This window comes from Nanorana parkeri, unplaced genomic scaffold, assembly GCF_000935625.1.
Source record: "Nanorana parkeri isolate BGI_ZX_2015 unplaced genomic scaffold, ASM93562v1 scaffold1210, whole genome shotgun sequence".
Taxonomy (NCBI): Eukaryota; Metazoa; Chordata; class Amphibia; order Anura; family Dicroglossidae; genus Nanorana; species Nanorana parkeri.
In genome coordinates, this window is record NW_017307478.1 from 400,789 (window position 1) to 418,463 (window position 17,675).

Below are 17,675 nucleotides of genomic sequence, written 5' to 3' on the forward strand. Positions count from 1 at the left end.
GTCTATACACCTCACTAGATGACATCCATGTGAGTCTGGATACTATTTTCCCCTGGATTTCGTCTGGAACCCTTTTGAACTACTGAACTTTAGGAGCTGCATATGAATATGGTGAGACTGTTCCATTCATATTTGTTTCGCTCATATTGAATATTGACATATTGGAAAACCTGCAGGATGTTTGTAAAACCAGCTACATACCTTTGGTGGCTGTACACAGAGGTACAATATGGGGCATGGTGGATCCCATCCCCTAGGACGTACTGTTTTACATCCAATACAGCATGTTACAGATGTGATGTCCATCTTCCATAAAGTCATCTTTACTTTGTTGACACATAAAGAGCTTTATACAATCTCATATGGACACCTTTGGAGCTCCCCCATGATAGACTACCCATGAGGATTGGGATATACTCACTTTAGCTGTAATTTTTCTAAATGATTTATATACCTGATACCATTTCCCGCTGGCATTGTCATTCATCTATGAAATACTACATTATATCCATATCTAGCCAGTGGCGTAACCAGAGTTATGGGCGCCCGGGGCAGAACATTTTTTTTCGCCCCCCCCCATATTATATAAACATCCACTAGAACTGTACCCCCCACCCCCACACATATATATCAGCTAAGGAACTACAAGTCCAAGCATGCCATCATTGTCCCTGTACACCCCCCCCCACACACACACACACATCTCACCCAGGGAACGGCAATATCTGGTTGTTGTACAGGGGCAATGAGGGCATGCTGGGACTTGTAGTTCCCTAGCTGATATCTTATGAAGCTGTATTCCACCTGAAAGTACTACAATGCCATTATAGAACTAAGAATAGAACATAAAATAAAACTTTTTTTCTAATACTCACCTGATCCCTGGATCCACCAACAAGCGCAGCCTCCCGTCTCCCACGCTGTTAGAAGTTGCATACAGCGTGTGCTGGTTACTACTTAAACCGACGCGCGCAGTGTGCAGCTTTTGGGAAGATACGCTATTAGCATAACGGGGAAGGTGGCTCCGCATTTTGCATCACTCCCGCTACGCTAATAGCGTATCTTCTCAGAAGCTGCACACTGCGCGCGTCGGTTTAAGTAGTAACTAGCCATGTCATTTTGATATCTGATATGTTGCACAGCCCTTTTCTTTTTTGTCCCTTTTCTATGGGGATTTTTATGGTTTTTAAAGGGGATATATGGTTTGTTATTAATTTTGTTCAATAAATAAATTGTTACTTTTCTATATATTTTGTGTTGAGATAATAGAATAGCTTTACCACTATTCTAAGGGGCATATATCTTATTATTTATTACAGGTATTTATATAGCGCTGACAATTTACACAGCACACATTCACATCAGTCCCTGCCCTCAAGGAGCTTACAATCTAATTTCCCTTTATCACATGCATACATACAGGGCCAATTTAGACAGGAGCCAATTTACCTTCCAGCATGTCTTTGGAGTGTGGGAAGAAACCCACGCAAGCACAGGGAGAACATGCAAACTCCTTGCAGATAGTGACCTGGCCGGGATCCGAACCAAGGACCGCAGTGGTGCAAGGCAGAAGCACTAACCACTATGCCACTGTGCTGCCCATACATTGGCTAATTTGACTACATGGTGGTAACGTATGTTTCCAGCAGCAGACATGGAAACTCTTCACCCAGTCCGGGAGTAAGACGGCATCTGCTCTTCACTGCCATTCGTCCACACAAGCTGGAAAGCAGGGGTGGTAGATTATGTGATATATACAGACCACTGACTAGCAGATTATGTCATGAAACCGCAACACAGCCGGGGAGCTTATGCATGCACCCCTCCTTCCTGCTCCTCCAGGCATCCTGTAAGAAAACTGTGAAACCAGAGAGAAGTCCCCAGGTCCAGATAGAAAAGACTGCCGTGCAGCTCAAGGGCTGGGTTCCATTTTTTTAATGGGGGCAAAAATGGGGATACTTTTTTATTTGGGAACAGCCTCCTGAAAGCAGGGATCTGATCACCTTCACCTAAACTGTATATAAAGCCTTTATATGAACTTTAAAGTTTTGGATAGAGTGATGGGAGGTTAGAACCTCATTATTGTTTTATAGCTGGGTCCCCACTAGGAAGATTCACGACCTTACTACTGGTCCTGGTCCAGGTCATTTTTAAGTTGTCACAGGGACAAAGAAGGTTATAGGAAATCTTTTAAGGAGGACACCTGTTCTAAAAACTGTTTAATAGGGGATAACTCCTCCACTTAGTAGAGATCTCATCATACTTACTGTTGTATCTGTAGAACATGAAGTAAAGGGAAATCTCCCAGATGCAACATTGGCCACTCAAAAATAAAAAAAAGCTTTGGCTTTACATTCACTTTAAGGGCAGGTTCACACATTTTTCTGGATCAGATCTGGTCTGGAAAATGGTGTAAACCTGTCTGCAGTTCCAGTGCATTCCAGACTAGACAAAATAAGACATGCAGTATTTTTCTGGTCTGGTCTGGAATCTACTGCGCTGGTGTGAACAGAGGCCAGAAATAGAATAGGGATACATTAGGATGCATTTTGGGTCCGGAAACAATCTGGTCTGGTCTGGTCTAGAGATGATCTGGATGTGGTGTGAATGGGCACTAACAGAGATTAAATTTAAATTTTAGACATATGGAGGTGCAAGCTTACTAAGGTTATGGTAGATACAAATCTAAATCCAAATAGTTTTTAAAACCTGCCAGTTTTTAATGCTGACTCGACTTGGAAATCCATCCTCTCTTTATGTCCACGTTAGAGAAAATCCCAAATTCTGGGTTGCCCCATAACAAAAAGAGGGTTGAAATCTTCTAATAGGGACAGTTGTTTGGTGACAACTTTTTTAGATTGGATTTCCTTTCACTTTAGAGAGTTTTCCTCTCATTTCCTGTTGTGTTTATTGGACAGAAAATAAAAACACTCTCCCCAATGGAACACAAATGGCAAAAAGCTGGTTTAACTGTCCACTACTCCACCCAAAAAAGGAAAAAAAAAAGTTTTGGGTTTAGATGTACTTTAAAATGTATTTAAAGCTATTTACTTCAAGTTTGGAAAATTACGTTTATCAAAAGTATGGTATTGTTTTTGGCCAAATTTAAGAGTTTAAACCTGATGTACTGTATGTACAACATATTATTCTATTTTTGTTATTATTATGTGTACTATTGAACATAAACATGTGATATAATACCAAATATTAGAAAAATGGTTTTTAGTTAACACATTTTGACAGAAAGAGAATAATTGGTCTTCTCACTTCATTGTAATAAATAGCAAGATGAAGACTTTTACTTCCAAAAAATAATCATTCAAATAAGCATTCATTTATTTTGTAACATTTAAAAAATGCATTGCACACATCCCATTGTATCCTGACACATATTAATACTGCAAAACAAGGCAATTATTGTGTTGATGACCCTCTCAGAATGCAAGTATGAAAATATATGTTTGAGAGAGGCGCACATGCCGTATTCAATGAGTCTTGTATGTTATTAGATAAGTACTAGCACTGTACTTCGCGTTGAATAAGTTCACTGGGTCTCTATACACCAGTGCCCTTGGTCAATGGGTAGAAGATGCAGACGCAATATTTTATAACTGTGGCATTAAACGGAATCCGAACAATGTCGAACATTCACAAATGTATGCAGTGCCACTAGTCGTGATCCACAATGCACTCTTTCTCTCAGCTGTCAATGGAACTATTGTGGCATCAGGACACCAGAAGAAAACTGTCAGTTCCATTATTACACTGACATTCCACACATGCTGCTTTCAGAAATTGTCTCTATTTTGCCCAATGGAATTGTAAATGATTTTTTCTTTCTTTAACAGGCACCAACTGGTGTTCAGATGCTTGCCATGCAAACCCCACCAGCCCATCATTCTGAAGCCTTGACAACTGTTTAGAACACCTGAAAAAGTGCATTGAGCTCCACTTCCTTCACTGGGACTCCATAATGATGGATACAAGCTCAGTGACATCTCCCAGGGTATTGTCAATCAAGTTTTTGAAGCTTAAGAGAAAAATAGTGTCCTTAGCAGGACAAGTGAGATCATTGTAATCTCTTTAAAGGAGTTTGGGATAACATGTCTTTGTTACAGGCTTCAGAATTACATGGCTTAGCTTTTTTCTCTGGGCTTGCGGCGAGCAAGAGGGATAACATGGGTTAGGCTTGACTCTATGGGGATTTGATACAAATTGGATGCTAATTCCATTGTCTCAGTCATTGTTTCCCTGGTCAATTGACCAACAAATTCCAAGTGTGCTTCTCAAGAAAAGCTTCCAACCTCCCTGCTTGTTTGTTTAAGTCAAAGTCGATAGTTGTGGATCTCAGATGGCTTGAATTGACAGGTAACCTGTCCCAAAATACATCCTACTGTGAGGCCTCTGTGAGGATGTCAAGCCTTCAGAGTAACTGACTTTTGCCCTCAGGGGTGTCTTGTTTAGTATGTACTGGTGATTGACAGCTGTTGGAAAGGGTGACATCAAGATCGTTTACATCTGTTTAGTATTTTGACTGCTGTCCACTCCTTCCCACACTGACCATTGTCATTCTAGGTACATCTAGGAATGCTACTGCAGCCAATGAAGATGCCAGACCACTGTGGAGCTTTAGAGCCTATGTAACACACATTAGATTAGAAATGAAAAGTGCAGCAGGGTCATGGCAGACTGGAATGTGATGACTTGATTTCTGAAATAGTGTCAGCATTCCTATCATTCAGATCATTCAGAATTAGGTTTGGGTAAGTTGCTCAATATGTTGAGCAGACCTCCTCAAGTGTAAAAGCAAAGTTTGGAAGACAGTCTAAACAAAGTACATATAACATAAAACAAACATTCTAAGCATTACTTGGCAAAGTGGAAGTGTAATGGTTCCCCCGCATGCTCATTTTAGTTATGGCCTTTTGATCACATGATATCACCACACTTGACATGTAAACTGTTTTGCAATATAACCACACCAAAATATAATTAAATGGGAAGCATAATTGAATGCCATTAAAACATTCAGGACTATTTGATCAAAGAAGCAAGAAGAGCATTTGTCCTTGGCTCAGTAGGAAAGGGGATCCACTAAGAGACCTAAATGTTCGCTTAGACAAGTGAATTTGGTGTTGTTTTGTTCACTTTTTATACCCAATCAAATGAAACGCAAATAAAAACAAATACTTTTTGCTTGCAGGTGATTGAAAGACAGTACTTTAACACAGGTTTAACCATTCACTAAGAAAGGTGAACACTTTCTGCTTCAGTATTTTCCACTATAACCCCAGTATAACTCCTTTATTTTAGCCCATGCTGCTCTCAGAACCTTTAGAACACCTTGCATTAATGGGACATTGTCTTTCAGTTTGTGAGTTAAACATACTTTTATACAGATTTAAAAGATTAGGATGTAAAGTATAAGCCTATGTCGATGATATAGAGGTCAGAATAAATAGCTTACTCTCAGTGTTTGCTGATGACATGAAATTATGTAGGGCAATAAGCTTTCAACAAGACATAGGGGTCTATTCACAAAGCTGCCGAGGGCAGCCGAGTGAATGACCGATCAGAAGTGAAGTGAGCCGAACACTGTTCGGCTATTCACTTCAGGCATGTCGAGCCGAGGCATATGCGATCGGCTCAACTGAGCCGCTCGGCCGTGATCGGGAGCTGTACAGGCTATTGTGAATAGCCCGTACAGCACCCCCTCGGTTCTCCTGAACCGAAGGGGTCCTGGGGCCGAAGCTAGCCGAAGGATCGGCCGAAGCTACGGCCAGATCCTTCGGCAGCTTTGTGAATAGACCCCATAGAATCATTGCCACAAGACCTCAATAAAATTGAGCAGTAGAAAGCAACGTGGCAGATGAGTTTAAATCTAGAAAAATGTAAAGTCATGCACTCGGGAGCTAAGAACATGCACGTAGAATACACTCTGGGAGGCGTTCAGCTAGAAAAATCAGAGATAGAGAGAGATCTAGGGGTACTTAAAGACCACAGACTCAGTAATAACATGCCATGCATTAGTCAACTAATATTTACAGTACATTAACATATTAGATTTGAAGTGTAAAATGATTACATGTATTTTTATTTGAATTCCCTTGACACTTGGCACTGATTTTTTCAAATATTAGCATGAAACACAACACTGATGAAATGCTTTGATGAAAACTTTGATGAAAGGCATCAAACACAAAGAATAGTTTAAAAAACACCCACAGCATGCAAGTCCAGAAGACAAAGCTATTTAAATACAAAAATAGAATGGCACAGCATAGCAATTATTTAGATACTGGTTTAATGTTTCAGACTCTCTATGCAGAAGAGTTAAAGAAAAGTAGCAAAGCCATTGCTAAACCATAAAGGAAAAATCCTAAATACAATTTTATTATATAGGGCATCCTAATCCTATCATGATATAACTATTTATTTGCATTCAGTGTTTGTTTTTCTTATGCTGAAACATTTATAGGGATTGTTGTGGAAAACAGCCTTTCCTTTTTGACCCATGACTTATCATAATAATGATCTTTGGTCTTTACACAATAAATGGGTGACCATTACTTGATTCCAAATAGTAAACTCAATCGAACAGGAAAAGTGTTTAAAGGAAAATGATTCCCGAGTCAAGGCTGGAACTCCTGGTTTAGTGAGCCCTAACATCACTCATGTGTAGCGGGAATTACACGTTTTATGTGATCCTAACCAGCACAGACCGTCTCAGTTGATTTAACATGTTATCCCCAGCATGTCATGGCTCATTAGGCCTCTAATGGTGGGATTAGTCAATACTATAATACCCAAACTCCTGTGGTGTGCTAATGCTCCAATAATCACTTTTTGTGAAGTTATGTTTGCCTGCTCTTAGATCAATGTTTTTGTTACATCTTCATGTTTTATTTACACATATATAATAAATAGATATTTTGTGTGGCTGCGGATCTTGCTGAAGCGAGTACTTTTTTTGGGGAAAAGGGCAGTATTTTGTTTTTCTAACTTATTGAGCGGAAATACACAGTGCCTAATTTACTAAAGTTTATGTACATATCACATATGCATGGACAAGCAGATTGTATTCTCACAATATTTACTAAGCAATACAAAACCGGACTTAATGCAATTAATACGTTAATTAATTTAAACCTTTTTTTGTTTAATGTATTTATGTATTTGTTTATTTATTTTACTACGCGCTGTTTTAAATTGGTTTAAAGTTTCATGTCACTTGTGATATTTCTATAGCTGTTAGTGATTTCAATTTATTTCACAGAGGTTTGGACTTTTGAAAACGTAATTTGCCCCATAATATAAAAACTTGCGTACTCCCATAGAGAAGAACAGGCTGCTGCGTACAATCACCAGCAGCACCTGTCCTTCCCGGGAGCGGCCTGATACGGCCGTGCACGCCACACGGATCTGCACGGGCTGGCTCTTTGTAGTGTGAATGAGGCCTATAAGCTGTTACACTGTTTGCTCTTGTTACAAAAGTTGAAAATTAAGTTGGACAAATTTTTTATGTCCTTGTATTTCACAACTGTCCATTACTTGTTTTGTATAATCTTTTTCTTTGTAACTGCTGTATAACATTTTCATTTGTATTTGACATGTATTCTATGTTATACTTATGGTTGTGATTTTGCCTATTACTTGTATATGCTCAACCTTCAATAAACATTTATATGAAGAAAAAAACCCATGAACCTGTTACTTTGCCCTGTACGGACAAGACATGTTTGCTTTGTATCTGAAATGTTACCTTTTTAATATATATGTACTCCAATATAGCCTTTATCCCATAATGAATGGTGCAAAATGTCTACTTTTCATCAGCTGAATCTAGTTCTCTAACAAATAAACATTAGCAGAACTGGCATCAGGTGGGCCCTAATAACTCCAATTAAATATAAGAGAATGAAAAGAAAGTACAAAAACAACCTTCAACAGCAAATCATTATAGACATACCCATCAGTTACCAATCCAGAGAAAGATAAACATAGAAAAATGTTTAATTTGTAAGCAACATATAGTATAGCTATAACATAGGCTGTCTGGACAATGTGAAGTAGCCTTAATTCTCTTAAATCCAGGCAATCCACTTGTTCTACGTTAGCTGAGTTGTTTTTGTCTACATAATAAAATAATCTGAAAAGCTACAGTTGCAGCCAATGTTGTTTTTTGACTGTGGCTCGAAGATTAAAAATATATTGATTCTTCTGGCAAATTGAGTTATACCTTCTCCAACCATCTCCATGTTTTTTTCAAGAGACAGTTTGCTATTTGACTGCAGAAAACGTATTCCAGGGGGAGCATCCTTGGATAATTCTGTACATTCAGCTTAAGTTAGACTAATGATTCCCATCACACAGTGCTAAACTGCAGATTTGGATGGTATTACACATAATTATTATATTTTTTTGTTCATTCAAGTATGTTTTTCGACTAAGTATATAATCAGTCTACTTAGGGAAATGACCCAAACGAAAGAGTATGCGTGATCTGAATTGCATTGGGCAATTGTGACTTCTGCTTTGCAAGAGTAGGACTAAATATGAACACTCTGGGAGGAATTTATCAAAACTGGAGCAGACAAAATCTGGAGCAGATTTGCATTGCAACCAATCAGCTTCTCTCTTTCATTTTCAAAGCTTAGCTGAACAAACTGAAGAGAGAAGCTTATTGGTTGCCATGGGCAACTGCTCCAGATTCTGTCTGCTCCAGTTTTGATAAATTCCCCCCTCTGTATTTCAAAGCCTCTGTGTGTTAGCCTCTGATGCTAAGAATCCAGCACTGTTAGTTCTTGGCATTTGGCTTTCATTGTTGAAAGTGGCTAAATTAGGTGGACCCAAAAGGTTTACCTGACCACTAACGTATCCATAACCCTTCCACTTAAACCTAACTTTCATCCAAACATTTAATCTAACTCTTAACCTGAATCCTAATACATTGGACCATGACCTGATTTTAGGGCTTTCTGTCTGCTAATCCCTTTCCATAAAAAACAAAATTGGCCACCCAACCCCTAAAATATAACCTGTCTCCTGAAGCTGTGTCACTTGGAGTCTGACTGGTTCAGTCTGCTTGTTTATTCTGGGTTAGTGACTCGCAAAGTATTGAAGCCATTGAATCAAAATAATATCCAGAAATCTAGGATTTTTTTTAGAAGGAGCCTTCATATTTCTATCAGGCACATATTTCCTTTAAAACACCCCCTTAACACTACCTTTACCCTTAATCCTAACTGTCTAACTCCTGACCCTGACACTATCCATAGCCTAACGCTGAATTTATCCCTAACATTAATTTATTAACCATAATTACCTATTCAGGTGAATGTCATGTTAGTCTTTCACTGGATCTTACAGCACTGAGATCTTAGCACCATACAGCCATAATCTGTTCCAGTAGTGACTCCTACTTTGAAGGTATTCATTGTGTATTCAGATGGAGCAAATACAACTCTCACTCAAGCTTGTATGGAATGCCTTGATACCAATGGCTGGCCATCTCAATGAAAACCTTCCCTTTTATTTGGTCCTAAACCATTTATTTCCCTAACTGACAGTTGGTTTGTACTTTACCTTGTACGGGAACTTTATAAATATCAAACATCTAATATATGTACTTTAAGGATTAAAAATTATGCAGTTCTGTATTCAATGATATATCAATAAAAAAAAAATGTATAGTGCTAACTGTGCCTCTTGCAGTCCTTAAAGAGCAGAGCTCAGACTGTGGAGAATCAATCAGAATTGCCGTGCTTATGTGCTAATAAGCTTTCTGATAGTAAAATAGAACAGATTAACAGAGAGATGAGCTGATCAGTCTGCTGCTTTTCCTTTCACTGTCCAGTCACAGGCTAGTGGAGTGACAAGACCTCTAAGTGTAACTTAACTTCAACTGAGAAAAATTAGGTCTCTCCAGCCTTGCCACACAGGATCGTGCAATCTGATGAGGCTATGTAAATCTCAGGGCAGGTAAACAGCTTTCATCTGTGTACTTAGTTTTAAGCACATTAGAGTCACACTTTTTGATTATCATCTATGTTATATTGCAGTGCATTGAATATATCCATGGCAGCATCAGATCCTCTTACATATCAATTATTTTTTTAAACAATCTAAAGCTGATGAGAATGAAATTAATTGCCAATTACCTCCTCAGCACTTTAAAATATTAAATATCTTGTCATTCAATGTATTACAGCTAGAGTGGAATAATAGAATTTGATTTAGATTTTAATATCACACAAACCTTTGCAGTTTTTTGCTTACTTTGTCTGGTTTTGCGCAATTCTAAGCCATTGCAGTAAATCTTCAACCACTTTATGTTTATAGAGAGGAAGTACCAGGTTTTTACTTGCCTCTTACGTCAAAATTGGACAGATATTAACTCAAACATTCTGCCAGTGTACTTTGTGGTTTCACTGAAGAACATTAGTTTAAGGGGCTTTTGTTCTAAATGCATTTATTTAATATTTTCATTTTCAACCTACTCTTACTTAAATGGATATCCTTGACTAAGCATTCAATGACCCCATGAAAAGCTGAGCAATTAATTATTGAATATCCTTTTTCAGGTATTGCCATGGTAACCCTTGTGTAGATGACAGGGTAAGATGCTCCTGTGCCTCTTAAATAAAAGGAAGTAAATATAATTTCATTTTAGTTTGAGCAGAGGGTCAACATGTAATAATGTGTACTGTATAGTGTGTGTTTTTATGTATCTGCTAGTGTTTTTTTTGACTCTCACCAAGCATGCTTGCAGTTTTCTTTGATGAGTAGTCTTTATATATAAAAAGTACTTATGGAAAAAAAATATTAAAAATGTAATTGACATTTGTTTATTATTGTACATTACTTTATCTTCTGAAAATTTCACAGACTGTTTTCTATAATAAGAGTTATTTTTATGTCACAGTTGTGTTATTATGAATACAATAGATATGTGTCTAATCTACTATACCTTAGGAATAGAAAAAAAAAAGAAACATACACTTTTTTGTATCCATTGTTGCATCCACAATACAGAAATATTTGTTTTATCAACTGCAGCCTAGTAAAATCTGTACTACTTTGTAGACATGTGCACTGCCAAAAAATTTGTTTAGTTTCGTTTCGTTTTAAATTCGGATATGTGTTATTTCGTTTTTCAGGATTCGGGTGTGAAAGTCAATTCGGATTTGGAATTCGGATTCGGACGAAATTCGGTAGCGTTAGTACGAACGTTCGTTTCGTTTTCGTTTCTTATTTGTTTCTTATTCGTTTCGTTCGTTTGCAGCAAAAGTGACATTTGAGGGGGAAAAAATATTTTTCTCCTTCTCTAATGTCACTTTGCTCCAACGAACGAAACGAATAAGAAACGAATAAGAAACGAATAAGAACAGAAAACGAAACGAACGTTCGTACTAACGCTACCGAATTTCGGAAATGGAAATTCGGATTCGTTTGTATTCGTTATGTCTGTAATTCGGAATTTGGATACATCCGAATGTCCGAATTTCCGAAAATTCGTCCGAATTTCGATTCGGAATGAAACGAATCGCACATGTCTACTACTTTGTCAACAATAGAAAATCACACACCTACAACTTTATTGTGCCATAGCAATGATGGTGCTCCCCACCCCCTTCCCCCATTTGGACAGTATATTAAATCACTAAAATCCCTACTAGTAAAGACATTAATAACAATCACTAAGCCCTCGTTCACACCTGAACGTTTTGTAGCGCGTTCTACGCTCAACGAACGCTCTACAAAACGCTCAAAATATAAATCCCATTGTATTCAATGGTCTCGTTCCCACCTTGGCGTATTTCCGCCTGTCCCTAACGCGCTACAAAATGGCCCACGCCTGAAAAGGTACAGGTACTACTTTGGGCCGTTTTGTTGCGCGTTTCCATTGGGATACAGCCAAGTAGCCTTCGGAAACGCGCGACGGTCGCACAACTTTTTTACCGCGAGCCACGGTAAAAAACGTGCGACGGTCGCGCATAAGCAACACGCCTAGGTGTCAACGAGGGCTTAAAAACCATTATGCATTTCCTTCTATCAATCATTGGACAGAAAACAGGTGATGTCTACTTCAACATTAAAGCCTTGGGACTGTACTATATCCAGGGCCCTGTCCGTGAGAGCTTACAATCTAAAAGGGAGGGGCAAGTGATAGCAAAGGTGGTAAATGTGTGGGAATGAGTTGTTTAAGAAAGTAATAGTTCAGCAGTTAGGTAGAGGTGGAATAGGCTTCCCTGAAGAGAAGAGTTTTCAGGGATCGCCAGACAGATTGGGGTAGGGAGTTCCAGAGGGTGGGAGAGACTTTACAGAAGTCCTGTAGGCAAGCATTGGAGTAGCTGGCGATTGAGCTAGGGAGCAGGAGGTCTTGGGAGAAGCTGAAAGGATGATTAGGGTGATACTTTGAGACAAGGTAGGGAATATAGCTGGAGGAAGAGGTGTAGATTACTTTGTAAGTGGTTGTTAATATTTTACATTTTTTGTTTCTTTTTAGGGATTGGCAAAGATGGGTTGCAGATACTGAGTGGTTAGCAAGGTGGATGAGTCTGGCAGCAGCATTCATGATAGACTGAAGGGGGGACAGCCTGTGCATAGGTAGGCCAATGGGGAGGGAGTTCCAATAGTCAAGACAATAGATAACAAGTGAGTGGATGAGTAGCTTTGTGGTTTCATTGATTAGGAAGGGGCATATTTTAGAGATGCTGCAGAGGTGAAGGCGGCAGGATTTGTCAGTTAGTAAATTAGTGATGTGCAAGGACACGAAGGGGTGAGCTGTGCAGTGGAGAGGTATATTTATACGTCATAAGCATAGAGAGGGCATTGGAAGCATGCAAGGTTATGAACTGACCAAGGGAGGAGGCGCAGATAGAGAAAAGAAGGGGTCCAAGGACAGAGAGTTGGGATACCCCTATGGAAAGAGGAAGAGGAGAGGAGGATGAAGATTTATAGGTGTCACTAAAGGAGTGCATAATTCTGATTCCCTTTTTCTTTTCATTCCACATTATTGTTTTGCATAGCATACATCTTTTACAAGGGTAAAAACCAATGCCATCAATCAATGTAACATTTTTACTACCTAGGGGATCCTCTATATTATGAACGAACTTCAACCTCAGTGTGAGGGTTTTCCTATAAATAATTATCACTTGATCACTGTTTAAATGCTGTTTTTGCTAAACATATCTGAAATAATGAAGGGTCAGTCTACCCAGAGAAAGATCTTTCCGATTTTTTTTACCTGCTCAAGAGTTGAATTTTTTACTTTTATATCACAATGACCTCAGTGACAAAATCTCAGCAATGGTGTTGTCACCCTCATATACCTGCCAGCAAAGGGAGTGAGTTGCCCTGCCATAACAGGAGGATTTAGGATGTGCGGTGAAGGGAGCAGAGCCAGGAACTTTTGTGGAGTTCCCAAAAAATAAAAGAGGCTGATACTTGTGCAGTCCTCCCTTATCTGTTATAAATTGAAACACTCAAAAAAGCTCTGCATTTTCTCCAGTATGAATACATTTTCACTCTAATATAAATGTATTCCAAGGCAAAAAAACACATGTAGTACATTTCTACATTTGCAGTTAATTCCTTACATTCTTTTCTGCCATCCCTTTTCTTTGTGTGCCTTCAATTTTCTAGCAGCTATGGTTTGGAAGAGACATGGGTGGGACAAAGAGCCAAGATATGCAGATAAGTCTCTCCCTGTGCATAATGATTTCATAAGGAAGTGATCCCACGCTGTGATTTCAGCAATAGAATGAGAATGGTGTTTTTCTTATGTACCACAGCAGGAGGCCACTGTACATGTACTGTCTATTATGCTGTCATGAATGGACAGGTCTTCTAGACATCTTTAGAAAGATCAACAGCAGTGCCATCCACACAATAGTGTCAATATAGTAAAATTGTACTTTTCAGTTAATGCCCTGATAAGAATATTATGTTTATTTGTAATAGCAAACAATTAACAAAGTTGTGTAACCCATTTCAACCAAACAGCAATAAATGTAACTGTTTTGAAATGTGAAATCTGGTTTGTAATACTGAAACAATATGCTGGACTTCATTATGTAAAACAGCCAATAAATACATTGCAATAGTGATACCCGCAGTCCAAAAATCTGTAGACCTCCATAGAGCATTGGATGATGACCCCCGTAGAAGTCTATAGACATCTACTGTTCCCAGCCAGCCAGAACACAGAAGAATTGTAAGGATTTAAACACTGCAGGAGGTGGCAGTGACAGGATACAGGTAAGAACACATCTTGGGTATGGGACTGAAATAAGTGTACTTTGAAAGTCTAGTGGGCACCACATTTTGTCCAATAGATGCAGCCAAGCAGCATAAGAAATAGGTATTTAGTACCTATGCTCCTCAGCTCCATCTAGTGCCCCTAATGGGGTGCAAATGTAAATGTCAGTTTTCATTATTGTGAGAAAGAGCAATAAAACACAATTGTTGTGTAGCAAAGCAAAGCAAAGCAGGAAACAAAACCTGCATATGAGATGAGAAAATTATCTGTCTTCATGGGCATATAGAAATACAAATTGTGCATGGAAGCAATGTGTTTTAAAACAATACATACTGTTTAAGTTATTTACATTGAGCTGATTTCCTCGTTTACTGTATAACCTGACTGTACAATCTTTTTACAACTTTATTTATATTTATCAAAACATTCTAATATGAGGGCCTACCTGAACTACCAATTCAGGCAGGTCCTTGCAGCACAAAATTGTACATAGATCTAAAGAAGATTGTACAATCAGATTATAAGGTGTGGAAACCTTTAAACAATACCTCAACATGTGCTTACTGAAGAAAATGCTAAAAGAATACTATTTCCACAAAGTAAATCCTGCTGTCATTATGAGCCATCGGATGCTTGTTAGGAAATGTGTACAGTAACATTTTCATATGTCCAGAATTTTTCAGATGGTTGTCTATGTACCTTGGATTTGCAACCCAGTGACTCTATGAGAGGTAAATCCTACTCTGAACCTCCATGTAGATTAGACTACACACAAACATGGACCCAATGTGACAAGGTCATATTTTGATCAGGGGAATATTGAGGAATATTGTATTACAGAATTATATTTATTTGGGTGAAGCAACTTTTATGTAAGCACAAAACAAAGCAGTCATAGGCTGTCCTGGAGATTAAGCCCTAAAGTAGTGTTAAACTCTCAGGGGTCTGTTCACTAAGCTGCCGTAGGCAGCCGAGTGAAAGACCGACCTGAAGTGAAGTGAGCCGAACGCTGTTTGGCTATTCACTTCAGGCCGGTTAAGGCTGATTTCAGCCGTATATCGGCTGAAATCAGCCGTACATCCGGTGGCTTCGCGTGGCTTTGGGTCGGCCGAACATGCTCAGCATGTTCAGCTGACCCGAAGTGCAGAAGGAGTTCGACTCAGCCGATCCAACATCTGGATCGGCTGAGCCGAACCTCCGGCAGGCTACTCGCTGCTGTTCGGTCTATTCTTATAGATGCCGAACAGCAGTGAGTGAATAGCCGAATGCCGCTGTGCGGCATTCGGCTCGGCTGTTCTGCTCGGTCCTTCGGAGGGACCGAGCAGAACAGAAAAATTGTTTAAAAAGTAAAAAAAAAAAAATAGAAAACGATTTTGCGGAGCTAGCAATGACAGCTAGCTCCACCCAATAGTTTTCTATTGGCCGGCAGTTTTGCTGCCGTTAAAAAGAAAAGGAAGAAAAAAACTCTCCCGGGCACTCTGGGAGTATCCCGCTCCCGGCCGCCCAGGAGAGAAACACTGCTTATGCTGGCCAATGGCCGGCCGCTCGGCCAGCCTTCGGCTCGACTGAGCCGCTCGGCTAAGTTCGGGAGTTGTCCTTCAGCAGCCCTTCAGTTATACTGAACCAAAGGGGTCCTGGGGCCGAAGCTAGCCGAAGCAATTATACAGGCCCGTGTGTGGTCCCATCAGGGCTGCGTGCAGATACCACCAGGGCTGCGTGCAGATCCCACCAGGGCTGCATTTGGTTCTCACCAGGGCTGAGTGAAGATCTCAATAGGGCTGCGTTTGGGTCTCACCAGGGCTTTGTTTGGGTTGCACCAGGGCTGGGTTTAGGTCTCACCAAAACTGCATGCAGATCTCACCTGGGTTGCATGCAGATCTCACCTGGGTTGCGTGCAGATCTCACCAGAGCTGTGTTTGGGTCTCACAAAGACTGCGTGCAGATCTCGACAGGGTTGCGTGCAGATCTCACCAGGGCTACATTTGGGTCTCACCAGGGCTGCGTTTGGGTCTCTCCAGGGCTGCGTTTGGGTCTCTCCAGGGCTGCGTTTGGGTCTCTCCAGGGCTGCGTTTGGGTTGCACCAGGACTTGGTTTAGGTCTCACCAAGACTGCATGCAGATCTCACCTGGGTTTCGTGCAGATCTCACCAGAGCTGTGTTTGGGTCTCACCAAGGTTGTGTGCAGATCTTACTGGGGCTGTGTTTGGGTCTCACAAAGACTGCGTGCAGATCTCAACAGGGTTGCGTGCAGATCTCACCAGGGCTGCATTTGGGTCTCACCAGGGCTCCGTTTGGGTCTCTCCAGGGCTGTGTTTGGGTTGCACCAGGGCTGGGTTTAGGTCTCACCAAGACTGCATGCAGATCTCACCAGGGTTGCGTGCCGATCTCACCAGAGCTATGTTTGGGTCTCACCAGGGTTGCGTGCAGATCTCACTGGGGCTGTGTTTGGGTCTCACAAAGACTGTGTGCAGATCTTAACAGGGTTGCGTTCAGATCTCACCAGGGCTGCATTTGGGTCTCACCAGGGCTACGTGCAGATCTCACCAGAGCTGTGTTTGGGTCTCACCAGGGTTGCGTGCAGATCTCACCAGGGCTGCGTTTGGGTCTCACCAGGGCTACGTGCAGATCTCACCAGGGTTGCGTGCAGATCTCACCAGGGTTACCTTTGGGTCTCATTAAGGCTGTGTTTGGGTCTCTCCAGGGCTCTGCAGTGGGGTGTCAGGCTGAACACGTGGGATCCAGATATTGACCTTTAGAATTGGGGCATTTTCACGAGTACAAGTACTTGTGTAAATGCCCTGTATGGGCCCTGATACTAGTATCGGTATCGGCACATGCCTAAAATACAGTATATAAATGCCTATAGCCTGACCACTGTTCTACTTTAAAGCTGAACTCCTGGCAAACAGGGAAACACACAGATGAAATACAGATAAGGGAGCTGTTTCATCTCCCAAATGATTTGCATCGCTATCCATCCAGTCCAGAGCTTCACACAGCTCTGTCACACATAGCAGCCCTGGCTGGCAGGGCAGAAGACTTGATTTTTGATGTGCTGCAGTTAATTAACACTTGCAGGTTTGTTCCTCCTTTAGCCTTTTTTTAGTTTCATAAGTTTTTTATTAATTTTTTCCAAGTATAGAAATACAGCTAGTACATACACTCCAACGTAGAGTGCATGCGCACATTAGTTCAAAAACGTTAACATATGTATATGCTAAAGTGAAAAAGAAAAGAAAAAGAGGCGTGTGTGTTCTAAACATGCTCCATCGCGTTAAATGCTTAAACTGTATCCAGGGCACTGAAGGGCCCTATCTGTGTGGGTCCAGATTGCGTGGATCTTTGTAAGTACATAATAACAGGTTCAAGAAAACAAAAACCACTAAAAAGAGGGGAAGTATGGGGGGGGG